Below are 27,372 nucleotides of genomic sequence, written 5' to 3'. Positions count from 1 at the left end.
CCAAACATAAAGCTATATGTCCTACATTTTAAATGCACTGCACGCTGCCCTCTGGGCTGTCCAGGGCCTCCCCTAGGAGTGGTATATTAAAAAGGAAGGTTTGAACCTTGCAGAAGGTTTATTTTGCAAGGCAAGCAGGGCAGTTTAAAACTGGACACACACACCCTGCAGTAGCAAGCCTGACACCAGTTTGAGAGGGCAACCCGAGTACCGAGTGGTACCGCTTTGTTCGCCATAAGTTGGCAGGGTATGCTCAGACGTGAATCCCTTGCTCACTTTGCCGCAGGATTCAAGCAAGCCTGGCTGAAGACGGCTGAAATGCCAGAAAACGGTCCTAGGAAGCTTGTTTCCGGTCCAGGGTAGACATGGCTTGGCAGTTCAGGCTGGACTGTTCCCCTGAGGCACATGGTCAGACTGATTTGCATATGGCCATGCCTGAACTGGGGTGGCAGAGTGGGCTAAAGAACGGTGATGGATTAAACCCAGATCTGTTGACTGGGTGTGAGTTTTTGATTGGTTCAGAAGCTCCATCAATCACCACCCCCTTTTGTACCGACAGGCCCACTGGTAGCATTTAATTTACAGGTCCTGGGTACATGTGGTACCACATTAGTAAGGACTTATAAGTAAATTAAATATGCCAATTGGGTATAAGCCAAGGTCACCACAAACGAAATAAGCAAAAAATAGAGGAGGATGGCAAAAGGTTTGGGGAAAGACCACTCTAAGGCTGACAGGTCTAACCGTGTTGAATTTGTATTTCACAAACCTAACCAAAAGGCAGCATAGGACTTTACAGTGTCCAAAGGAAATTCACAATCATCGTGTGATTGGAGGGGTTGCTGGTGTCTGAAAGCGAAAGCGGGCTTTAACTTAATTGTGACTTAGTATACCTTCAGCTCAGGAAATGCCTGGCCTTTGCAATGTCTAATTGAGGTCTTTATCTTCCTTTCTTTACATATTGAGCATTTGATATGCACTAGGCAGTGTTTTATTGAAAGTGATGCAGAATTCATTGTGCATATTTTCTGCTCATTAATCTTAGTTTATTGTAGAACACTTTGGAAAAAAACATTTTCTTGTCGTTCACAAATCACTAATTATTGTAAAGTGCTGTGGTATCTGTAGGGTAAGCTACATACTCAACATCTACAGTTTATGGTACTGTGCTAGGCTGCTTTGTATTTGTGATGATTTTTTTCCAGCCTTAAACCACTCTTGCCTCCTGTGATCTTATGGGATAACAACCAATTTTTTTTAAAGTTATCTTTGTAATTTTAAGCCCGATTTTATGTATTCCTAAACCATGTACTCAAAGCAGTAACAGGACCCTACTCTGCCGTATACCTAGAACACACTCAGTAGCTCCAACAAGCACTTCTACTATATATTTATTGTAAATTATAAAAAAGCGAGGTGTCGATCGCGTAACCATGTTTGCCCATGTCTACCAACATTTTCCTCTAATTTCTTACTCCTATGGTCAAAGCTTGGCACGGTCGAAAGGACTACACACAAGAAACAAATTGCTAAAATATTAGATTTGTGCCTTGGCAATGGATGTTGCCGCATGCAGGATGATCCTGCTGGGCACATTCCAAGACCTACATAAAGGAGTACATTGCAATTGTTTCTAGGGGTGATATGTTTGGGACGGAAGAGTTAGAATAAAATCATGGGCCCTGTTTATGTAATCATTTAGTCTGTGTAAAATTTGTCCCACTGTACATGTAGTCCCGGATAAAGGAAACAACTTTATCTTTAGTCCAAAAATAGAAATGCTATCTGTGGGAAGATAGTCAATAAGCTACTCACTCCCTTGAATCCCACCTGTCAGCAATTTGGAAGACCAAGAAATCTTGTTGTGTTCCTCGCAAAGATCCCTCAATGTTACCTCAATTCAATGCTGTCATATTAAGACTAAAGGCAAAGTTGTCCGCTCTGTAATCCTCCCTCAAACAAGAGAAGAAGCTTCATCAGCGACCTCAAAGTGTGCTAACTGCAGCTCTACCATATCTTGGTTTCCAGAACACATTTACAAACGAAAGGCCAAATGTCTAAAGCCATGTGACCACTTTCCACAGCAACAAAATAACATTACGCCATTTTTAGTGAAACTCCATTGCCTTAATTTAGGCATGTTCACTTTTAAAATATTTTGTGCTCTGGACATCGCACCCTAAATAGCTGCAAAATCTCACCCAGCGCTTAAACCCCCTCAGAGGTCTCCAGCCTGAAAGTTGTGCTCTACTAGAGAGACACATCCTCAAACAAGAATCATCTCTGCAAGGAACATCATTCAGCTGTTAAGGCCACAGAGTGGAACCCCTTGTCTTCAAGTCTCCAAAGCATCCTTCCATCCCACCGTCAAGAAAGCAATTCAGACTAAAGCTAATTTCATATGTTTGCCTGATTAGCATTCACTTTGTTGCATTTATTTCTATACCCCTTCCCTCTCTCCATGTAACTTCTTTGTCACCATTTTGTCCACCTCTTAGCAGAACCAACTACTGCAGCATTAGGCACTCTAAAAATCTATATATTATTCATTATTATGTTTATTTTATGATTCATTTTTTTGTATTCCGTCTGTTTGGTTTGATTCTTACTGCGTGCACGTTTCATTACTAATGCAGCATCAGAATGCCTATGGTTCAGTTACTGTTCGATTAAACGTTTCGATGGAATCCTTTCTGTCTAACTTCACTAATTTCATACAAACTACCCTTTGCAAATCTACTGCCTGCACAATCTCAGAAGTTAATGTCGGCCTTTACCCACCTCCTCTTCAATATGTATCTAATACAATTAGCTGGTCATTCTCTCCTGCCGTGTGGCAGGCCACATCCATTCTAACAACACCCAGCTGCAAGTTAGGAAGTAATGATCTGCCCCAAAAACCATCATCTGTCTGCAACACACCCAGCCTTTGGAGGACAGAGTCCTCCTGAGTAGCTCAAAGACCGAGGCCGTACCTGTGGCAGAGATTCCAAACAACACCCTTTTCCTTTGGTCTCATCCCTGGACGCAACCCCTTAGAAACTCTAAACATTCATTAGTGCAACACACACCGCCATAGAGGTTGCATTTGTGCTCATGGAGGCCACAGTGGGAATAGCATTGTCCCTTGCATGTCGTGGGCATACATTTTATATTGAGCCCTCCTTGCCATTAGAATGATCAGAGAGGACATAATGGTGGCCCTGGCAAATTGTTCACTTTTTGGCATTTTGTGTCTATTGCTGGCCTAAATTTGCCCCTTTTGTATTGTGACCACTTTTAAACCATCCTCATTCCATTGCATAGTGGGATGATGGAACATGGTTTAAATTGTTGCTCTCAAGATCCCCTAATGCTGCTACGGCGAGAATGGTTTCCCTTCTCCACTATGAGCGTCTCCCTCTTGTCTCACATGGCCCATGAATGCCATGCATTGGTGACTCCAACATGTGTTTTACTTTCCTACATTGGGCGGGTTTGCCTAATGACTATAACGGGATCTATCATTTGATCACTAACCCTAAGCAGTGCATCTAGTAAACCCTTAAAGAGCACTGGCTCTAAGGTTCCATTCTAGACAACTTTGCTTGTTCACCAATTTGAACCATTTACACAACAGTGAATGGCACGGCCATTTATTACAAAGGTTTCTTTTTAACATCATGGGAAGAGTTTTGGTCAATGCATTTGTAATTTATATGACACACCTTTTTAGAAAACGTACTTTATATAGAAAAATAAAGAAAATGTTTTCATAGATTATCTGTGGTATCTAAAATAATAAAATGTGATTTTAATAAATCAATAGGGTAATTTGACCATGAGTCGATTTTATAAATGTATTCTCTAGAAAAAAGCGTCTGCCTACTTGCTCTGGCACTTCCAGGAGCTACAAGCTCTTCAGAATGGTACCATGGGCCTTCTTGATGAAGCAGTTACTGCCATTAGAAATCTCACTCACAAGCTCATATAGATGGGCAGTGATGCCTTTACTGGTAGTCTGGGTTCTAGGGTCAGCTGCATGAAGTGGGCACCAATGTTAGAAGGTTAAGGAACACAGTATCTCCAAATATACGTGCATGAAATTACAACCTAAGGTTCATTGTCTACACTGTTATCTTAACTGAGAGATCTCGATCTGGGAGAGTGAAAATTGAGAAAACACCGGATAGTCTTTTAGAACACAGGGATAAACCTATTTCTGCTCAATATGAATCTGACAAAAGTTAAGGCTGGAACAGAGTCCAGCTTTGGTGGTGTAATGCTTTCCCGGTGGTCCAGTTAGATCGACCGTGTGCAGAAGGTTGCATACCTTCGACCAGGTATCCAGGGGTTAGAAGCTGGGCCAGTCCTGTAAAAAGTAATGTTTAACATATGAAACTTCTTCACGGTGAGTAATAGACCATTCCAACTAATGTGACAGCTAAAACAAGCATTTGCAATGCAATAGGTCTCGCATTCACGCAAGTTGTAGCTATTGGCATTGTAAATGATACTGCCTTTTATTGATATTTTGGGGTTTAAAACATAAATAAAAGGCATTGTCATTTACAATACTTATAGCTTATACTCTCGCAAATGTGAGACTTATTGCAATAAAGGGCCTTCTCGACCGCTTGTTAGATTGTAAATATCAGAGGAAGAGACCGGCCTGCGACGCCTTAGAAGTAGTGATAAATAGCGCAGTGAAGAAGATGTATAAGTCTTGTAAATTACACAGACACAAAGTGTGAAGTGAGAGTTACATATGATCCGAGCTATAAACACAAACCAAGCGCTCCAACACCTTTCGCACTGTGATTACACTGTCACGGTTCAGGAGGAAGAGAGGGAGGGGGCTATTTCCTGCCCTCTCCGTGATTTGAGTGTGCAGTGTGGTATTGCGTAATGTCATTGCTATCTTTCTCCTAATAAAAAGCACTCCAGCTGTAGTAGGGCCCTGGCTTCACCTCCTAGTGTAGGGGGGCTGTGCTTTATGGCAGGCATGGAGGTAGGGAGGGATGGTCTCGGCTGTAGTTTAGGGCTTGTACAGTGCCCTACTATTACTAGTGAGCGAGAAGTGCTGAGGTGGTGGTATTGGTGGTGGTGGTATTGGTGGTGGTGGTATTGGTGGTGGTATCGGTTTTGGTGGTGCCATTGGTGATGGTGGTATTGGTGGTTGTATTGGTATTGGTGGTGGTATTGGTGGTGGTGTTGGTGGTGGTGATTTTGTATTAGCGGTGGTAATGGTGGTGGTATTGGTGGTGGTATTGGTAGTGGTATTATTGGTGGTGGTATAGGTTGTGGTATTTGCGATGGTGGTGGTATTGGTGGTGTTGCCTACTTGATTATAATTTATGTCTATGTTTCAAGATGTGTAGTAAGTGGTAGTTGTCAGAATATTTAGAACATTAATGAGAATAATGGTACCTACATAGTTATAATTGAACACTGAATGTAATTGTGCATTCGGAAGGCTGGTGGAGTTATTAGGGCTCGGTGGTAACAAGGTCCCGGGTGTGTCATGGTCCCCAGACCACCGGCGCAAGAAAGCATACGCCATAGATACGCTAGAACAGGACTGATCCAGAGTGGTCCGTCCTCTCTATATTTAGCACTGTAGCTGCACCCGGCCTAGGCAGTGCGTTCTGACATCAGGGCATGTTTGTACCGCCTGGGTGGTTCAGTACTTCCCATCCAATGTCAGATAGCAGGAATACCTCTGCTTGGGCACACACAAAGTTGCTGACTAGAGGCCAAGTTTTGTCTCAGTCCATGCAAACGGCCTCTCCCCGCTGGCAGGACCATAGCTTTTTTCTACCGTTTGGTGGTCCTTATGGACAAGTAAATTACACAATCCTCCAGGGTTTTGAGCACAGCAATGAGGTTGCCCCACATGATTATTCCTCTAGTCATGGAGCTCAATTCATCTCTCACCCTCCACAGGTGCAACAACTGTCTGTGCCGGATCCCACTGGTTGGCATCCTGCAAGAACAGCCTCCATGCGTTGTTGTTGATGGCCTTGCCACTCATTTAAGTCCATCATCCGATGCTTGCCGGATGTTTTCTGTTGTCAGGGCCTTCAGACATGTCGTTGTTCCCACCTTGTGGGTGAACTCTGTTTTTCACGGTCAATTATAACCCCTTCCATTCTCTCTAGGGGTGTTTTTTTTTTTAAATTATTTTTTTATTGCCATTTACACTTTTATACTTATCACAGTGTGCCATGGCATAGCAATGTAGAATACATAAAACAACTTCTATTCCACTGTTGACGCTCTAGATTTTGCATATCCTTTTGTATTTATCCTTCCATACATTGTAGATTATTCATATTATTTACCAATTGCTGCCTCTTGAATACAAATGTTATTTCTTGCCAACGTGTCTTATAACAAAAATCTAACAATAACCTTCCCCCACTCCTTCTCCCACTCTTCCTTTGGGTCATTGTTATTTCTAACTTTATGATCACCTGTAGCATCGATTCACATCTAATGATAAATTGTCGGGCCCTTCTTAGTCTGCATTTCTACGTAGCTTGCACCTTTAGGGGCGTTCCCTCCCTGTACCCTGTTGGGATGCCGACTCCTGACCTCACTGTAAGTCTGGTATCATGGAGGCCCACCCCAGTCGATCTTCCTCAGCCTATTCGTCTTTTCTTACAAATCTCATTGTCACTAACTCTGCAGTTGCCCATTCGCTAATATCTCTCATCTCTCTTGGGGGTGTTGCGACAAGAAATCTGATGGATCCTGGTTCCTAACATATATTTCACACTGAAACTGTATGGTAACAGCAGTACTGCCTGCCGCTCGCTACATTCAGGTGGGTGGAGAGCAGTGCCTCCAAAGAGATTCACCAGTAGCTTGTGGTCCGTTATTACCTTGAACTCTTTGCAATAGATGTCCAGGTGAAAATGGTGATAAATCCAACTCCTCATGGTCAATTTGCTTGTATTGTGCTTCACTAGCTGTGAGCACTCTTCTTGCGAATGCTAGCCGGGCCTGCACTGTGTCAGGACAGCTCCCAGCCCCATGGGGCTTGTGTAGACGACTAGCTCAGTCGCCTTGTCTGGATTGAAGTATGCCATGCTGGAGTTTGCTGGAAGGACCGTATTCATCTTATTAAACGCCTCCTGCTCATCTAAAGCCATGTCAACTTGGTCTCTACCTTTGTGAGATCTCAGAGCAGGTCCAATTGTGTAGCCAGGTTTGGTAGAAAATGCCACAGTATATCATCATGCCCAGTAAGCTGCATGCCTCAGTTGTATTCCTGGTTGCCGGAGCCCCTTGGATTGCTGCAGACTTCCAGGGTCTGCTTGTAGGCAATCTTGTTAGAATGCAAAACCAAAGAACTCCATCTTGGACTCAAAGAGCGAGCATTTGTCGTCTGCATTATCAGCCCACTGTCTCATAGCCTCTGGAGGGTTGCTTTGAGGCGTTTGTGATGGCCTTAGAGAGTGGTCGAGTAGATTAGAATATCGTTGCTCATATTAAGGATCCCTTCCAGCCCCAACAGTGATTCATGAAAGACATTTTTAAAACACGTTGGTGGCCAAAGAGATACCAAAGCTCAGCCTTCTATATCTTCTCAGAACTAGGTGCACTGTAAAAGTTGTGATGTGCTGACAGTGAGTCAGGGTGAAGCATCCGGTGGGGATATCGAATGTCCAGGTCAATCTTGCTCTGTTGAGGCCTTCAATATTATCGTCCATGCTTGGAGTGATGTCCTGCTCCAAACGCATAGCAGGATTAGGGAGTCTCATGTTTATCATAGTCTTATTGCCTTTGGCAGCTTGCGCTTTTCCGATATCACCAGGAGAGACCTACGGGGTGGGCCCTGTGGCTCGCTCAATGACATCTAATGCATTCTAACTTGTCGAGTTCCACCTCCACTTGTGCTTGCAAATAAAACAGTTTTCTCCTCTGTCTTAGTGCTGCTGCTTGGGCAGTCTTCTCTATGTGGAGATTGAGTGGTGCTGCTTTCCAACACCATAGATCCCTGAATAGCATCAGACACTGGTTCAGAATGTGGTCTACCTGCAAATCAAGGAACTCTTTGGCAAAGAACACCAGTCTCAGATCTTCAGTCGTGCTGCACCCCAGCAGGGTCCCTTCCCCTTCTCTGGTCACATGGAACACAGTCATTATCTCTCTGTCTCCATGCTGGACCGCCACCTCCATCACCCCTGCCAATGGAATGGACTCCCTGCCCCATAGGCATAGATCCTCATGTGGGATGGTCTCAGGGGTTGACGGGGGTGCCGCTTCTGGTACTGCTGGTGGTTCATTACATTTACTGTGGGTCCTGTGTCAATAATGGCATGCACCACCATGCCAGGATGGTGAAATTGTGACTAGGCTGTGGGTGCTGCCCTCCGGGCCCTGGTGCTACAAATGAGGTGAAGAATACCTCCTTGTCCTCAGGGTCATCATCGTCAAATCTCTCTCTACCATTCTCGGCTGCTAGACTGGGATTGCTCTCCGAGTGACAGTAGTCTCATGGCCTTTGTTGGGGGCCGCCTGCCTCGTGTATGGTGCCCCCTCTCACCACTCCTGCAGACCCTCGCTAAATGATTCAGCTTGCTCCACACTGAGCATGTGTGCCCCGCCACCTGGCATTTATCTGCAGGGCGGCCAGTGTTTTCCCGGTATGTTCCTCTCTGAGGCGGGGCCCTGATGTAGATTGCATCTACCGCCTCCACCTCAATGGCCATCCCCCAGTTAAGGTCACTTACATCCCATCAGCCATCACACTAGACAGACTATAGAACTATGATGCTGTGATTACTGCCCTCAATGCACATTTTGATCCCAGAACAAACCCAGACTTTGAATGCTTCAAGTTGCATCAAGCCAGACAGCATGAGGGGGAGTCTATTGATAATTTCTACGCCCGCCTCCGGAAATTGGCGAGCACCTGCACTGATGACATTCAGCAGAAGGAGGTCAGGGCTCAGCTCTTTTGGTCAGCTACCCTTCGGAGACTGATCCTCAGGCAGCAAAACATTCAGGTATATTGAATGGGTGTAACCCTACTGCAACACAAAACAAGAAGGGAGAAGGTAGAAAACGGTAAGAGGGATGTTCAATGTGAGGAGAGGGGAGCGGAAGGAGAGTTAGGATAGATTGGAGCTGGGGGAGGACTGGGGGTGAAGGTGAAAGATTAGGAAGAAAGAAGAGACTTTATGTCCTTGTTTGCTTCTGATTCAGGTGTGATTGAAAAGAAAGGTTTTTAATTTGTTGTGGAGTGGCAGTAAGTTGTCTTGGTATCCCAGTTTGGCAGGGATTAAGTTCCTGGAAGGTTGGACTGCCCCAGTGAAGGATTGAGAGCTGGCCACATGCTTTCTCAGTGTTTTGAACTCAAGTCAGAAAATGTATTTGCTTGTCAGTGTGTTTCCTCCAGAGACTGCTGAATTGGAGAAAAAGTATCGCAGGAAATTACTGTTTATGCTATACAGGCCAGTTGGAATTTAATTTGGGTCCTCAGTAGAATCAAATACAGCTTTTCAGAAGAGGAGAGATGTTGTTGTGTTTTCCATGTTCTAGACACCAGTTACCTGCTAAATGTGAAATACATGTGGGACTAGAAAGTTTTGGATGTTGGTGTCCCATGAGTGCCATTCCCATAGTGGTCTCTAGAAATAAATAGGCCTTTTACCACTAGGCTGAAGTCTGCTGGTAGCAGAAGGGGTCTGAGTGCTTCTTAAGGAAAATTATGTCACCCTAGTGGACTGTATAGTATGTTCAATCTGTGGGTGCTTGGACAGAAAGTAGTCTATCAAGACTCCAAAGGAGGTAATTTATTTTTTAGATGGTGTGGGCTGAATCTGTCTGATTTAGGTTCCTTTAGCCACCAGACATAGCACATACTGATTATCAAAGCAGTAAACCTTCTCTTTCATTTTTTCTCATAGTGCCATCATCGAACACACCAGCAGAGTCATTTCCATAAGTGAGAATCCTATTGCATGAGTGGCTGATGGAACTGTATAGACACCCGATTCATCCTTGAGCAGACTCGTCTTATGTTAACCAGACCTGAAAGATGGGACTGCTGCAACTCGTGAAAGGTAGGGGTTCTGCAACCCGCAGAGAGATCATTATTTTAAACACCAGTCTAGAGAGGTGTGTGCATTGCAGCTGCCGCAAATAAGCCATGACTTGAGAAAGTTTCATGCACTTTAGAGTTCAATGTTTAAATGCATAAATAGGGATATTAAACATGAATGTTAAACTCTGAACCATTCTTAAATATTTTTCCCAGTAACAGGTTCAGAAAACTAGAGGGTGAAGGCAAAACATTTGGGGATCACCCTGCAGAAATGGCTAAGTCCAACATTGCATTTGTTATAGTCATCTAAAACTCCACCCTTTCATTGATGCTGAAGCACTAACTGCTATTGCTCATAAAATTGTTAGATTGGATCATGTTGTGTGATGTATTCCTATAGGTTCTGTATCGATTCCCCTATTCCTGGCCCTGTTCTGGTTAATACTTAACTAGCAGCCGACCCACGGTGCAAAAAATCGTTATCTGATTAAGCCACACCACGGCACAGAAACGTGTTATCTGATTAGGTAATAACGCATGCCATCTAATTATACAAGCACTATTCCTCCAGCCCCTGATAAGGCATACGGAGTTCTCAAAACAAATCAAACCTATGACAACCTGGGAAAATCCCTGCGGCCATTGTTTTGATTTCACCGAGAACTTCAGCAAAAGAATGTGCGAACAAGCCCGTTCGTATGACATCCTTATTGACGTATCCATGTCCATCCTTACGTCAATCTGGACACCTTACAGGTATAAATATTACCGACATTGCCTTAAGCAAACACACGCGGTGGTGACGAGATCGGAGCAGCGAGACGTGCTGAGGAGCCCAGCAGAGAGCGAAGCCCACACGCGCTGCCCCGCCTTCCTGACGCGCTGAGAACGAGACGCTGTTTTCTCCTGCCGAGAAATCCAGCTCCGGCGCTTCCAAGCAGCCCTCGCAGGCAGCTGGAATATCAAGACCAGAGACGAGAGATACCAGCCCTCAACCATTCTAGATCTCAGGTACAGAACTGAACAACCCCTTGCAGAGAATTCTTGAGTCAGTCACTTGGCAAAACAAACTTAACTTAAACTGCTACTTATCTACTCCCGCCCACGTATTAGGCTTAGGTCAGGTACACTGGGGTAGGTGTGGTTAGAAGCACCAGTTGAGTACGATTAGTCAAATGTATATATGTATATATCTATTTTATCAATTTTAAATATCATATGGCTTAGAAACCATATCAATGCTTCTGCAGTATTATTTTATACTTCTGCTTTTATTGTATGCACTTTACTTAACCATAAGTATCGCAATAATATCGATTCATTTCTCTTGTACGAGAAAAGAGACTGATCAATAAATACCATCTTTTATTGAACACGCCCGTCTCTTCCTTTTCTCTACAAACTGGTGAAACTAAGAATGCACGTACTGACTGAGTAAAATAAGTTGTCTTTTGTTTTCACACGACTCTAGAGATACACTCTTGATTGGGGGAGAGCAAAGTTGTCATGTTCTATGGTTGTGAGAAACTAAATCCCTTCTTGTCTATCCAGGGAAGTTAAACTCCTCCTTGTCTATTCGAGAAAGTTTCTAGTGAACTCTGAGCTAGCTGGCAAAACCAAAAACTTTAAGTCTAATATCGTCAGTAGAAGACCTAGTTAACCTCTGCCCTAGGTCTATACTATTGAAGATATTATTCCAATGCGCAGAGCCTATTGGGATAATAGGAACTACACTACATGGCGCCCAAACGTTTGGATAGGCGATAAAACTAACGAAAGACATTAGAGTAACTCAATCGTGCTTTTTCACACAGAACCCCTTTTTTCCCATAATACTCCAAAGACGTCTGGAGTGGGTGAAAGGTCATATCCGCCAAACCTGGCAGGAGGAGACTCCTATGTATGGTTCTTGGTTTAGTCAACGTTGAAGGATACACTGTTCCAAAATATTGTGCATCTAATCTTTGTTTCCATAGAAACCTGATCTGCAAACAAACAGAATAACCTTCCTGTCGGTAAAATGGTAGACAGTGATGATGAAAGGGAGACAGCTAGACTAGCAGCTGAACTCGTAGCAGCTGATAATACTCTGCTACAAAATGACCCAAATGCAAAACTCATCCCGGTCAACATAAGAAAATCTATAACTTTAAAACTTATAGAAAATGGACTGACATCGAGAGGTGGTACAGTCATATTCGTAATTGAGGCACACGAATATCGGCAGACAGAGGTATTCTATTCATGGATAAACTTTCCAGCAGCGAACGCTGTAACAAAAGAGTTCCACTATTATAAAATAGAGGAACCACCGGATACCTACACTCCTTTCGAGGAGGTAGAAGTACCACTCAAATTCCAAGAGCACCTGCTCTTGTTTGATGGCGCCCTAAAACATAATAATCACATCACCAGGCTCGGTCCACTAGGTAGACCAGGAGCAACGTGGCCGGTCCTAGCCGGATATACACCACATCCAGACATTGAGGAAATGTCTGCAGCAGAGCTTCTAATACAGCTAAAACAACTAATCAAAATACATAGACAATTAGTCCAATATGTAATGCGGACTTCAACAATCCAACCAGCAAGTAAAATTCCACAGCTGACCCCTCATCAGGGTAACACAAATAAAATTACACCACAGAACATACAGTCCTGTCTAGGTAAAGTACCCGCAAAACGGGAACAAATACCTTTCTGGCTAGCACAAAAAATCACTCAAATAGAGGCGGTGTTTCCAGACACCACCCCTGTAGATAAACACAGGATTCTGACTATCTGTCTTCCAATGGGAATCGCACCACACGTGGAGGACTGTGACACTTGGGGTACAGTCTTTGCTTCCATATACACGAAAACACATGGTGTACCATCCATGTCAGTAATACCAGATGTGCTAAAACAAATTCAAGATGAATATGGTCCAGAACCCGCTTTAACTCTTGGTATGAAATTACTGAAAGACTTCAAGCAGGTCTCGGCTATATTATTAGCCAACATAAAGGGAGAAGCAGCAAACGTGGCGATCCGCCAAAGGTTAAAAGAGACAGATATAGCAGACCAACCAACTGAAATTGCCAGAATCATAGAGAAATCCTATGAAGAACTAGGAAGGGATAGTCTGGGTGGAATACCGGTAAAACCTCAACTGATTGAAAGTCCTGAAAAGATATTTATTAAAAATAATTTAAACACTCAAAAAAAGAGCTGGGATGGAAACAAACAATCCAATCCTAAAGAAAAAAGATTCCAGTCCAGAGGAAGGTCTCCTCGGTGGAGAGAAAGATCTCCGAACCAAGGACGCAGGTCTCCCCAAAGTGAGCCCTCTGGGAAAAAATACAACCTTAGAAATAGGGATAATATAAAGAAACCTGATAGATATCAAGATAATGATACACGTCCCTCTCAATCTTTTCAGACTTCCTCGCAGAAATCGGAAAGAAGAGGACGATCAGAACACAGGGAAGAGCACGTCAAGTCCAAAGACAAGGAACCTGCTCATCCAAATAAAAAGTTACAATTTCCAAAAAAGAAGGTAGCCAGTATTAAAGTAGTCAAAGATGCCGAGAATACTGAGGACACAGCTGAAAAACGGAGAATGGGCTCAGACAATGCTAGACAGCGCAGCAGGAGTGAGCATAGCTCGCAAAGTCCTTATGAATCATCTGGAGACAGTGGACACGAATGAATATATTCAAGTGGAAACTGCAGACACCAGAGTTAGCAAACCTCACAAAATATATGAAATAACATTACGTATAGAGGGGGATAAGACTAGAAAAATAAGGGGTCTTTTTTGGGACAATCTCTCCCAGGGCTATGAGATCCTTCTAGCTGAACGAGACTGGCCACCCGAGTTTGTCAGAGAGTGCCCTCATGGCGAAGAAATAATTATGCCTGCCTTCTCAAATCATATTCCAATTCATAAAAAATATACACTTGCTAGAAAGTGGGCAGTAGCTCAAGCTCCTGCTTTATATACAAATCATGTAGGATGGGATGAGGACTCTCCTCACAAAATCCAGTTAAAATCACAACCTACTGCACAGAGGCAGTACCCAATTAAGCAAGAAGCTAAAAAACAAGTAAAAGAGATCCTAGATCAACTTGAATACCAGGGGGTGATTGAAACTTGCACCTCACAAATAAACAATCCTTTGTTTCCTGTCTCCAAACCAGATAACTCATATCGTCTAGTTTTGGATTACAGACATCTTAACTCATGTTGCAAAACCTTTGCAGTACAAAACTCACATAGTGCTGCACTAATGAATAACATAGTACGCAAAAAATACAAAACAACATTAGACATCTCTAATGGCTTCTTTTGTCAAAATATAGCACAAGAGAGCAGATATTTGACTGCATTCTCGGTAAATGGCTCGCAAAAAAGTTTCTGCCGTTTACCCCAGGGGCACAAGAATAGCCCAGGATAATTCTCAAAGAGAGTAACAGAATTACTACAAACATACGATGACGAGGCATTATCATATGTCGACGACATTTACCTAACAGATGATGACTTGGATACTCACTTGAAGAGAGTGAACACCATAATACTTGGGTTCGCAGCAGAGGGTTACAAATTCAACTTTAAAAAATCAAGAATTGCCCATCTAACAGTCCTGTTTTTAGGATATGAATTATCAAGTGAAGGCAAAAGCCTGGCTGACAATTTCCTAGAGAAATGTGCTGTACTCCAAGCTCCTAGAACACTAAAAAACTTACAATCAATTCTAGGCTTCCTAAATTTCGGAAGAACATACATTGCAAATTATGCAGAAAGGGTCAAACCCCTTTATGATCTAATAAAACCAGATTTTAAAAGAATCAATTGGACTCAAAAACACACAGAAATTTTGAGATCTTTACAAACAGACATGCTAATTAAAACGAAATTAGAAACACGTGATAACTCGCGTAATCTTGTGATTCGAGTCATCCCAGGAAGATGCGGATTCACATACCTGACCTGTAATGAGGGAGAAAAGGTACCAATTGCATACAAATCACACTTGTATACAAAGGCTGAAATGAAATTTTGTCCAACGGAAAAAATTCTCACCGCGGTACAGACTGCTGTAGCAAAGGAAAGGGCCCTAGCACAAGGTAAACGAATAATCATCGTGACACCAATACCAGCCCTGGAGGCGGTAACAAAAGCAAGCATTCCGAATGCTAAAGCACTCCATCCAAGGTGGATACAGTGGGCTAATTCTCTTGCTGCAACAGACGTGGTATACGAATTTGATCCCAACTTAAAAACACAAGAATTTCTCCAATACGAATTTGAATGTCCTCCGCCAATCGAAATTCTGCCTCTAGAACACTACGGCTGTATAATATATACAGACGGGTCAGCACAACCCGCAGTAGGGGGTAAACAAGCTTACAGTGCTGCGTGCGCGATTGTTAAAGGTCGCTGGCACGAAGGGAAATTTAAACCAGCGGTCACTAAAACACAATCTCTAGGAGATTGTACAGCTCAGCGAGCTGAACTACTAGCATTCAAGATGGCGCTTGAAAATACCGATCGAGAATTCCCCACACTCATAGTGTGCGATTCGTATTATTGCGTTCAGTCTTACAATGAATACTTGCAGATCTGGCTTCAGAATGGTTTTAAGGATGCAAAAGGAGGCACAATCAAGCATAAAATGCTTTGGGAACAAGTAGTTCATTTGCAAAAAGAACTACCAAAGACTCACGTGATACATACACTGAGTCATCAACGTGATGGCGTTCACGTTGCAGGGAATTCATTGGCTGATGAGGCAGCGAAGGCAGCGGTGCAAACGGCTTCCGTAGCCGCCATCACACGGTCAAAAACAAAAATAGACAGCGATATATTACAAGCTGTCAGCGCTACAGGAAAAGATTCGATAGAAACACTCCCGAAAGGCTTTCCAGTGAAATACTCATACATGACTGATACAAACAATGTTCCGTTTGCTCGAATCCCTGGAGTGGGGGATAGGGCAATTCCAAACATGGAACATAGGTTAGGACTTATCATAGCGGCACACGAAGGACTTGCTTCTGTACATGCTGGCGTCTCAGCCACAGTATCGTTATTAAAACAGAGATACTGGTGGCCACAAATGAGAAGACAAACACGGAACTATGTTCTAGAATGTGAAATATGTCAAAAAATGAAAGTATCAACAGTGAGACGACCAGCTCAGACGCCCCTTCTAATCTCGGATAAACCATTAGCTTGTGTTTACCTGGACCACTGTGGTCCCTTTCAAAGGGATGGTAACTATAAATATATCATGGTCGCAGTGGATCCTGCACGAGATTCATTTGGATGTGGCCCCAGCGATCGGCTGACGCCAGAACTGTTATAAAAGATTTGCGAGTCTTTATCGGCACATACGCAATTGGCATGCTGCATTCTGACCAGGGTCCTGCTTTTAGCTCTCGAGCTTATAAGGAGGCCATGACCAGCATGGGCATTGCATTGCGGTATTCTTGTCCATTTCATCCCGAGGGAAACGGAATCGTAGAAAGAAAAAACCGTGACATAAAGCAATCTATAACAGCGAAGGTATTAGGTTTGGGTGCTGGGTGGGTCAAACATCTGATAAGTGTCCAACGTAGTCTAAATAACCTGCCAAGAAATTCTCTGAGGGGATTCAGTCCGTACGAACTATTGTTTGGAACTAGAATAATGGTCTTAGATCTTGACAGTCAGACTTCAGTGGTTAAAGAAAAAAGTTTTGATATCAAAGATCGTTTGGCTATTTTACAGGACTTAAACGAAACAAGGAAAGACCTGAGCAACATAAAGTTGAAACAACAGCCAACGACCACTGAAGAAAAACCACCTGTCCCAGCAAGACCTGTCTGGATTCCAAAAGTCGGGGATCTAGTCAGAGAAAAGATCGCGGTAAAGAAGGAATTTGGGCCTTCTTACAGAAAAGCAGTTCCTGTCTTGTCTATCAACGGGACAAGATCAGTAGTACTACCGCCCCTTGCTGGTAAAAAGGAGAATAGGGTTGTATCAATCGACCTGATAAAACCACAATCATGTGGCTGATACCAAACAGTAGGCCAAGTGGACTCCCGATAAGTAGTAGAACACCAAGGTTTGCTACAAACACAGAGGTTCAAACTAAGAGGCTTCTCACATTTGAAATGCCAAAAGAACAACAACAAGGACTATGCAACAATGCTATGGAACTTAAACCTCTAAAAACCCAAATAAAAACATTTAGCAGAGACACACCAATCTACAATGAAGTAATAAATGACTATGCTGCTACAACAAAACACACTGATAAAGCAAATATCAATCCTGAAGCAATTGGAACAATAGACAGAACGGCATCCGGTTACTTCATCAACTTCAGCGATTCATCTGAAAACCTGAGTGAATCAAAGGAACAAAAATCAACAAAAACCTTTAAAAATAAAGCTAAGGAACTTTTTCAACATCTGAAAGAAACCTATCTGATTTCTCCATGGATTGAATTCTGGGTGGCCTTAGGTGCACTTATCCTCATACTTTGGCTCATCATGGTACTATGTTTGGGACACTTCATTGAGGGAAAATATGCTAAAATGGACACAGCAAGCCAGAAAATCAACTTGGTCCTCAAACCACACACGTCTTCACACATCGAGAAAAGGGAACTTTCTTCAGTCAACTTCACAGCCAATCCTATACCCGGTGGGGTAGCATGGGACAATACTGATTATGAAATCTATGGTCCGGTTGAAATCCTGAAGTATCCACACCAAATCAAGATCTCATTGAGTGACTTTGTAAAACCAAGCTCAGTTGCTGATGATTGGGGCTTTGAAAGCATTAATAATATGATGTCTGACCTAGTGATGTCTGCTAAATTTACAAAACATGATTATTTGCAGGGTTCGTCTAATTATGATAAAATGTTCTGCTATAATCACTATAGAAATCACTAAAAAAAAAAATGTTCTGCTATAATCACTATAGTAATCACTATCTGCATAAATCTGCACAACCTAGAAATGTTTTAAATTATAATCAATGGGAACACTGTGCAACCCCTCCAAAAGGTAGCTCAAGAACTTTTTATGACAAATATTCATATTTTTCAGGGTTCAACACAAGTAATGCAGAAACATTTTATTTCAAATTATCAAATAAGACAGGTACAAAGACCATGCTTACAAACACTAAATTGATATATTCAGACTCGTTTTTTGAACAAATGAGTGCATTTGGTTTTGAATACTGGGACAAAAATGTTGAAGTAAAAAGTGTTTGGGGTACAAAGGAATGGCAAGTACAAGGTATAGAATCATTGTTTAGAGCCTGCATGATCCCAGAACAAATGATATTTTTGAATGACACTATTCAACAAACTACCTGTCTTGGCCTAGCCAAAATCAAAGATTTGAACAAACCGTCTATTCCAAAGCCAACAATGAACAGTAATAGTTCTACAGATGAGGAGATAGACGTAAACCATATATTAAGCCAAAACAGAACACATCCAGATTGGAAAAAGTGGTTGATCTGGCCCACAGATACTAATAACTGTCAAGACAGATTCCTGAACAAAATCCAGGGGTTCAAATTGACAAGGCCAGACCCTAGATATTCCCAAAGACAACACCCAGGGATAATTACCACGTACAGTGTGGGCAAACTCTGCCTTCAATGGCTACAAACATCCACACTGTCTGAAATTAAGCAACACCTAACTTTACTTACTGATGGTGCTGACTTGCGTGATTTCATTATGGGACCACGCAAACAGCGTCAAACACGCTTCATAGCAGCCTCTGTATATGCAGCTTATAACGAAGCCTGGAAAATAACTCAGATTGAAACATCAGAGAAAATACGGGAAAATGACCGTATTAATTTGGAAAAATCACTTTCTGTGGTGGACAATGGGTTAATGACTCTGTCCTCCAGAATATACTCTTTGGACAGCATTGTGTCTTCAGCAATCGACATAATATCGCAAGACTTACTGTTATTACAACACGGTCAGTCCCAATTGCGTTCTATTGTACAACTTGGCTGGACGTTACAAAATCTGCGTTCAGGCTATGTGCCTTGGCGTTTAATCAACACAACGTCACTGTTCAATATCTTTAACCTTACTGATAAACAAATCAGTATGGCACAGAAGGATGCTGATTATACAATCCTGAGCATTGAGAAACTCGAGAGATTACCATTGACAATGTCAGAACGACCTGTCAGTGAGTGGATAATACATGGAATAATTAATATTCCAATATCTACTTTCAGGTTTCAATACTGCCAAAAATATATACAGGCTGGCATGTACGAAAAATTGGGTAAAGGGTACATTAAGTCAACATGGAACTTGCCCTATTCACACGCGTGTGTCAGTAATAAAGGCCGGAAAGTGTTTCTTAGTGGCAATAATTGTGCAATATCACTAAGCGGTACACTTCTGTGTAATGGTATTAGTTTACACGGAGCCTGTGAAGGGTCCTCAAATAACCTTTCATGTCACCAGCTAGGCACACCTGCGACACAAATATAACCATTCTTTAGGAGACTATCGAACGGGAGTTACATTATAATTGTAGACCGCAGATGGTGTAGCTTGGTGCCCGGAATAGCTTATCTCATAACTACGACTGCGAAGGTCATGTGCTGTGAACGAGTATTGTTCCCCAGCGCAATGCCAGACAGGGAGGCAAGGTTATGGCCGAATTTGAAAATTTCTTCCATTAGAGTTGATACTTTAAGCAGAAGGAAAACTGTGCTCCTTCAGACGCCGACCAGGCTCACGTCATCAAAAGAAACGTATGATCTCCAAGTTGCAAGGACAACGGCAGAGATTCATTCATTGTTATCAACTAATTCCCCCATACATTTCGCAGAAATCCTGAACGAAATCTTAAATATTTCTGATACCAGTGGAGTCTCAAATGTATTTAAGACAGTGTTTTCAGGGGCTCTAACACCATTTAAAGCCATTCTGGGTATTTTTCCAGACTTTGTCCATTCCGTCTTTGGTGGACTTCCTCTCCTTTTGGGACTAGTGGCAGGAATCCTATTTTTGATCCTGTTATTTCGCTATGGCAAACCGTGTCACAGACAAAACACCTGCGACAAGGGAAGAAACAATCCTAGCCATTGGATACCGGGACCAGATATCTAAAATCCTTGGACTGTCCCGGCTTAGAGACCTAAACATGACTTGGTTTCTTTCATTTAGACCTATGTGGCAAAGCTGTGTTTTACCTGTATTAAGGTGCTTGCTATGCGGAGAAGAATGCGTGTTAGACACCTGTCTGACGCTACAATCGGATGCGCCAATGGATGCAGAAACTTTGTTGGGTCCGGTTACGGCTCATGCATTGTGCTGTCCCCAGCGGCTACCAATCCTGATGACGGCATTCGTGGAGACTTCACCACTACGATTAAGGGGTAGTGAGGTTCAAGATGAAAGCAGCATCGATCAGGTACGACCTTCTGTCAGCTATGCTGATCCAAACATCAATGAAGGCAATCATGCTCACGAATGCATGGTAACATCTTTTTCCGAGTTAATGGAACTTTCACAGGAAGCTGTTGACAGCTTTTTCGAGAGTCTAAATGATATGATGTTCTCACCAGAGCAGAAATAATGACTTTTGAACAAGCTAGCACAAGGCGTTCCCAACACCCTGAATTTGGCCTTCAATTTTGATAATAAAGTATAATGAACAAATTTTTCTCCAGTTTACGGACAGCGGAACATAATTTTTCAGCGGCCCAAAAATATTTTACAATTTTTCGGGACACTTATCTTCTGCTTAAAGTAGAAACTATTCTTAGAGAACTATATTTCTATTTTAGGAACTTTAGAGTCATTAGCTGCCCTCTGGCCTGTTCATAAATATTTTATTTTGTGATGAAATGGTCTCGCATTTTTTTTTCTTCTGTATTAAGAGCCATTTCATGTGTTAATTTTCATATTTTATTAATAGTGACGTATGAATATGCGTGATTTATTTAGCATTAATATACTGCTTAAGTGCATATAATGTATATATATATCTTTTCGTATATTTCATGTTTCAAAATGCATATGGATGTATTTTGGGGTGGTACGGTATACACATGCTCTACTAGTATATTTACTATGCCTAGATCTTGTAAATATGGACATAGTCAGCGTGGAGTGGGTGTGATGTATTCCTATAGGTTCTGTATCGATTCCCCTATTCCTGGCCCTGTTCTGGTTAATACTTAACTAGCAGCCGACCCACGGTGCAAAAAAACGTTATCTGATTAAGCCACACCACGGCACAGAAACGTGTTATCTGATTAGGTAATAACGCATGCCATCTAATTAGACAAGCACTATTCCTCCAGCCCCTGATAAGGCATACGGAGTTCTCAAAACAAATCAAACCTATGACAACCTGGGAAAATCCCTGCGGCCATTGTTTTGATTTCACCGAGAACTTCAGCAAAAGAATGTGCGAACAAGCCCGTTCGTATGACATCCTTATTGACGTATCCATGTCCATCCTTACGTCAATCTCTACACCTTACAGGTATAAATATTACTGACATTGCCTTAAGCAAACACACGCGGTGGTGACGAGATCGGAGCAGCGAGACATGCCGAGGAGCCCAGCAGAGAGCGAAGCCCACACGCGCTGCCCCGCCTTCCTGACGCGCTGAGAACGAGACGCTGTTTTCTCCTGCCGAGAAATCCAGCTCCGGCGCTTCCAAGCAGCCCTCGCAGGCAGCTGGAATATCAAGACCAGAGACGAGAGATACCAGCCCTCAACCATTCTAGATCTCAGGTACAGAACTGAACAACCCCTTGCAGAGAATTCTTGAGTCAGTCACTTGGCAAAACAAACTTAACTTAAACTGCTACTTATCTACTCCCGCCCACGTATTAGGCTTAGGTCAGGTACACTGGGGTAGGCGTGGTTAGAAGCACCAGTTGAGTACGATTAGTACGATTGGTGGAGAAGTGTGGCTCAGGGGTTAGAGGCAGCAGACCCGGAAGCTGAGATCGGTCCTGGACCAGGGTTCAATTCCCCGCCTCGGCGGGTCTTGGGCTAAAAATTCCACGGACTCGATAATTCTCGCCCCGGTGCCTCCTCGACTCACGGGTTCACACTCTGTGACTCTGGGCAATAGCTTGCTTAATCTCCACAACGGCCCCTCGCGGCGGGATGCCTGACTTTCACCTTATGGATACCCTGCTATCTCACAGGGGAATACCAGGACGGGTTCCCTAAGCAAGCGCCGGGAAACCCACTGCGGGTAGCTGTGCGCTATATAAGCTCAACTACATTTACATTTACATTTAGTCAAATGTATATATGTATATATCTATTTTATCAATTTTAAATATCATATGGCTTAGAAACCATATCAATGCTTCTGCAGTATTATTTTATACTTCTGCTTTTATTGTATGCACTTTACTTAACCATAAGTATCGCAATAATATCGATTCATTTCTCTTGTACGAGAAAAGAGACTGATCAATAAATACCATCTTTTATGGAACACGCCCGTCTCTTCCTTTTCTCTACAAACTGGTGAAACTAAGAATGCACGTACTGACTGAGTAAAATAAGTTGTCTTTTGTTTTCACACGACTCTAGAGATACACTCTTGATTGGGGGAGAGCAAAGTTGTCATGTTCTATGGTTGTCAGAAACTAAATCCCTTCTTGTCTATCCAGGGAAGTTAAACTCCTCCTTGTCTATTCGAACTCTGAGCTAGCTGGCAAAACCAAAAACTTTAAGTCTAATATCGTCAGTAGAAGACCTAGTTAACCTCTGCCCTAGGTCTATACTATTGAAGATATTATTCCAATGCGCAGAGCCTATTGGGATAATAGGAACTACACTACAGTTGTAGTCTGTTTCAGGCAGATCAATGTGCTACACAAAATACAAACGTATACAGTAATAGTGTAGCCAAGCACATTTAACCATATATCTCCAGTTCTTCATGTTTTGGCCCCAGAAAAATAGAAGATCCTATTTCAAAACCTTGCATAAAACCACAATTTTTAACATCAGAAATGACCAAGCTTTGCAATTCAGCTGTTGGCAGTAATGCACTCAGTCAGGAATGTACATTATTTTCTGCAAGCCCATGTCCATAAATACACAGACCAACAAACACAGAGGAGAAATAACTTGGGCATGTTTAGGAATGTATTGGACTTGGCCTTTTCTGTAGGGTAATCCCCAAATGTTTTGCCTTTACCCTCCTGTTTTCTGAACCCGTTTTTGTTAGCTTTTAGGTCCCTGAGCACTTTACTAGTGTTAACCAGTGCTTATGCTCTCTCCTTAGAATATGATGGATATGGCTTATATCCAACTGGCATATTCAATTTACTTCTAAGTCCCTAGTAAAGTGGCACTACTTGTGCCCAGGGCTAGCGAATTATTTGCCACTAGTGGGACTGTGGCACTGGCTGTGCCACCACTTAGGTAGTACTATAAACATGTCTCAGATCTGCCATCATAGCCTGTGGGTGAAGTTTTAAAATAAACATATTGGTTGGCCCAAACCTCCCTTTTCAATGCATATTTTACCCCTAGGGTAGGCCCTGGACAGCCCAGAGGGCAGGGTGCAGTGTATTTAAAAAGCTTGACATGTACCTTTAATTTTCTCATGTCCCAATAGTGAAAAGCTCTTCAATTTGTTTTTTACTACTGCAAGGCCTATAAGCTGTAATTTTACAAATTGGAGAAGGTATTCAGTTTGTTTAGGGTCCTTTGAATTGTAATGGAAAATTGTAACTTATGGTGAAGTCGGATTTTAAATCCTAATTTTGAAAATGCCACTCTTAGAAATTTAAAAACAACACTAACTAACCAAATGGATATTTTAATCATTAGTTTTTCCTCCCATACGATAACATTGCAGCTTCTGAAAAATGCACTGTCGCCTTTTTAAGTATTTCTCTTGCAAAACATACTTACCTGATTGTATTGACTCCTTTGCCTAAACATATATAAAGATAAGTATTATTTTTATAAATTAGTGTGCATCTCCGAGTCGTGAACATTATTTATTGTCTGTCTGTGTATTTTGCAGATGTCTAACACTCCTCTCTGATAAGCCTAAGGCTGCTTGACCACACTATACCCTTAAAGAGCACCTTGTGATTGCTAGAGCAAGCCCCTGTCCACTTATAAGTGAATACCTGAACTGTTTGTAGAGTATATCTCTTTTTGATATAGTATATAAAGACAGATTTCTACAGTTGTGATTACGAAGCTGTTGATCTCTGAAGCGGACACCACCATATGTGCCAGGTGCACAACTCGAAAGTCCTTCAAGAGTTTAAAATTCTGAGGGCTACACGTAAAGGATCTCTACCCATTCTGATTGGTCAAAATGACCCTGAAGCAAGCACGCTGATGGTATGAATGGTGCAAATCCAGATGAGCAGCATCGACTTTCAAAGTCAGCAAGTTTCATAACTGGTTATACAGCTGCTGCCTTCCTGAAACCACCACCTCCATTTGACACTGCCACAAACAGAATATTGGTGATAGATGGATGATTTCATTGATGCAATTGGAGAAGCAGATAACAACAATTGTCAAATATCTAAAAAATCTGGCTGGTGAGTGAATAAAATAGGTAATCAAGAAATTACCGTGAACTGGCGGTCACATACTATCAAATCAATGAAGCGTTAAATCTCAAGTTCAATCCAAAGCCGAATGTTGCTTATAAAAGATATATTTTCAGTCCGGAACGACAGAAAGCTGATAAAATAACTGACAACTATGTTGAGAGACTGAATATACTCATCAAACATTGTAAGTTCAATTAATTCAATGATGAGGAAGCTATACATCCCTGAGTTATCAATGGATGCCTGTCAGTTTAATTTAGATGACGAATGGTAGAGAAATCTTTAGCCTAGAGTGAGTTCTCAAGGCTGCCAGAGCTGAAGAACAGGCTGATCGACAAGCTGCTGACATGTAGGCTGGAGGTGCCCAGACTGAGTCAGTCATGAACATGAAAAGTAAAGAGAAATACAAAGCAAAAGGACACAAAACGATGTCTCTAAAGAAAAAAAGCCTGTGCTTTAGATGTGGATTTTCGTTTCCACACGAAGGTAAATGCCCCGCCATTGGACAAGTATGCAAAGGCGTTGGGAAGGAGAAGCTAATTTTTATTGTCAGTTGATGGTGAGGATGAGGGAAAAGTAATTGAAGCATTGTCCGCAAATGACACTAAGGTTGCTCCATACATTTTATTATTGACCGTGGTGTGTCGATAAACATGCCTGAGAAGAAATACCATGAACTGTTCTATTGCCCCATCTCACATCATCGAAGACTAAAGTGTATACATGGTCTGCTTCAAGGACCTTAAAGAGTCCAGGTTCATTCGTAGCAACCGTGAAACACAAAAGGGCAAAGGGTCAAGCACCCATTCATGTACTTCAAGTTACTGCGTCAAGTGCTTGTTTACTCTGTTTAAATGCTGCTATGGCACTGACATCTATGAACTACAACATGAATACTTCTCATGAAATAGTAAGTCAGTTCTTGTTGTTGTTTCATGGATTAGTAAAATTTAAGACCATGAGAGTGCGAATCAATGAGGATATTGGTCTTGTTGCTCAATGACCTAGATGAATTGCATTTCATCTACAAGAAGCTGTTGAGAAAGAGCTTGAGAGATTACTACAGCATGATATCATTCAGCGATCTACTGGTCCAAATCCGTGGGTTTCCCCCATAGTGCCAGTGCCCAAAAAGGAAAGTCAAGGAGTTGTACACGTCTCTGTTGATATGCTCCAAGTCAACCAGGCAATTGAAGGAGAACACATCCCGGTCTACACATTGCCTACATGATCACACAGGTAAATGGTGCCGAGGTCTTCTCTCTTCTTGATCTGAAAAAAGGGTACCCTCAGTTAGAATTCAAAGAAAAATGCAGGTACATTATCACCTTTACTACCCATATTGGTTTGTTCAGATATAAACGCTTACGCTTGGGTGTGTCCGCAGATGCCGAACTTTTTTAAGATGTCATTCAACATATCATACATACTGTCATGAATACCTTCAATTATAGTGATGACATTAGTCTTTGGAGCTACAAAAATTGAGCATGATAAAGCTCTTACACAAGTGTGTCATTTACTTGCTGATGCAGGTTTCACTTTGAATCCTGAGAAAAGTGAGTTCCACAAAATAAAAATAAAATCTTTGGCCACATCTTTTCTGATGGGGACATGACTCTGGATGCAGCTATAGTACAAACTTTGTCAGTCACCAATCCCCCACAAGATGTTACCAAGTTACATTCATTTCTTGAACTGCCAGTTACTGTTCCAAATACATACGTGATTTTGTCACAGTAAGTGCTCCCTTAAGAGACTTAACAAAAAGAAATGCTTCATTTTACTGGTCACATGAATGTGAATGAAGTTTTAATAAAATCAAGCATTCAATTGAGAACGCCCCTGTAATGGCCTACTTTGATCCAAAGCTCCATACTGAGGTTGTTGTTGATGCATGACCAGTCAGGTTGGGTGCGATCCTTGCCCAACACAGTGGACACCCAAATTCTTTAAGGCATATTGTGGCATATGCAAGCATGGTTTACAAAGTGAATGCACCTATTTGAAACCAGAGAAAGAAAACATAACAGTGGTGTGGGCTTGTGAACATTTCCACATATGCCTATACGGAAGACCTTTCACTATTGTAACAGATCATCCAGGATTGCTTACCATCTTTGGCAACCCAAAAGCCAAGATGCCTCCTAGAATTGAATGTTAGGGTTTGCGACTACATGAATATGACTACACTCTCATGCACCAACCAGGATAAGATCAGAACCCTGCTGACTACTTTTCACGAGTTCCAGTACAGTGCACTGGTACCACTTCCAAAGAGGCCGAAGTCTACATTAACTTCATCGTAAGGTCCAATACGCCTGCCGCTATTTCATTAGAACAAGTCATTGCTGCAACAAGCAACAATAGTAACCTGGTGTTGCTAAAAGACATTCTTGCTCATCAATCCTGGAAACAGCACACTTGATATCTCACACATGACAATGAATATCAAAAGTTCAAAAATGTGGAAGATGAACTGTCTGTTACTCAAGAAGGCATTGTCTTATGAGTTTAAAGAATCATCATAACATAGGGTCTGCAACAACAAGTAATTGATGTGGCCCATGAAGGACATCGGGGAGTTGTTGCCACTAAACGAGCTCTTCAAGATCGAGCTTGGTTTCCTTATCTTGACGAGAGGGTTGAAAGAGAGTTGAATGCCTGTCATTTGTGCAATTGCTCATCTCCCAACCTCACTCTATATGCCTTGAATATGTCCTATTTGCCAAAACA

The 27,372-nt window shown here is 42.2% G+C and overlaps 1 protein-coding gene across 1 annotated transcript in view; it reads left to right on the top strand.

Annotated features, from left to right (window-relative positions):
- The window catches only part of LOC144767586 (G protein-activated inward rectifier potassium channel 4-like), a 489,992-nt gene that overhangs the window by 138,721 nt on the left and 323,899 nt on the right, over nucleotides 1–27,372 (top strand). The window contains exon 2 of the mRNA XM_078650998.1: nucleotides 9,900–10,055. The gene's annotated coding sequence lies outside the window, so the exon portion shown is untranslated. The remainder of the gene's footprint in view (nucleotides 1–9,899; nucleotides 10,056–27,372) is intronic.

The sequence above is a fragment of the Lissotriton helveticus genome, chromosome 7, assembly GCF_964261635.1.
Source record: "Lissotriton helveticus chromosome 7, aLisHel1.1, whole genome shotgun sequence".
NCBI lineage: Eukaryota > Metazoa > Chordata > Amphibia > Caudata > Salamandridae > Lissotriton > Lissotriton helveticus.
Note: the sequence above shows the minus strand (reverse complement) of the source record. Positions and strands in the feature narration are given on the sequence as shown.